At 41.8% G+C, this 672-nt stretch overlaps 1 non-coding gene across 1 annotated transcript; it reads right to left on the minus strand.

Moving 5' to 3' along the window:
• Positions 1-332: 332 nt before the first annotated feature.
• On the minus strand, positions 333-405 carry Trnas-uga. The gene has a single exon. It is a non-coding gene; the product is annotated as a tRNA-Ser (tRNA).
• Positions 406-672: the final 267 nt, after the last annotated feature.

A 672-nucleotide genomic window follows, 5' to 3' on the forward strand; every position in this document is an offset into this window, starting at 1 on the left:
AAATTGTGTAATAAAATGCCTCTGGCAGGACTCGAACCTGCGACTTCTCGCTGTCAAGGTGAGTGTTATAACCACTAGACCACGGAGGCTTCATGGTTGAACAGATTCAAATACCACCAGATACACTCTATTACACAATAGCTACGGCTAGAAACAAATAGGTGCATATAACATAAATCAAGGTAGCCGTTAACACTGTTAAATCATATATGAATCATCAAAGAAAGGTAAATACAGTGTTCGAATAAAGGACTTAATAAATACATCGTGTAGCATAGCTCTCAACGAATGTAGTCCTGTAAATAAATAAATAAGAAAATTGTGTAATAAAATGCCTCTGGCGGGACTCGAACCTGCGACCTCTCGCTGTCAAGGCGAGTGTCATAACCACTAGACCACGGAGGCTTCATGGTTGAACAGATTCTGGTGGTATTTGCCCTCTTGAGGCGTAGCATTGTGTAGTACAATGTTCCCGACAGTTATTTGGACCTGTTCAACCATGAAGCCTTCATGGTCTGGTGGTTATGACGCTCGCCTTGTCAGCGAGAGGTCGCAGGTTCGAATCCCGTCGGAGGCATTTTATTACACAATGACTTTTATAGGACTTTATTCGTTGAAAAGCTACAGGGTAGCCTACGATGATCCATCATGTCCTTATTTAAACACTGTATA

Source organism: Anneissia japonica, unplaced genomic scaffold (assembly GCF_011630105.1).
Source record: "Anneissia japonica isolate Jap-2015-1 unplaced genomic scaffold, ASM1163010v1 scaffold95739_len672_cov76, whole genome shotgun sequence".
Classification (NCBI taxonomy): domain Eukaryota; kingdom Metazoa; phylum Echinodermata; class Crinoidea; order Comatulida; family Comatulidae; genus Anneissia; species Anneissia japonica.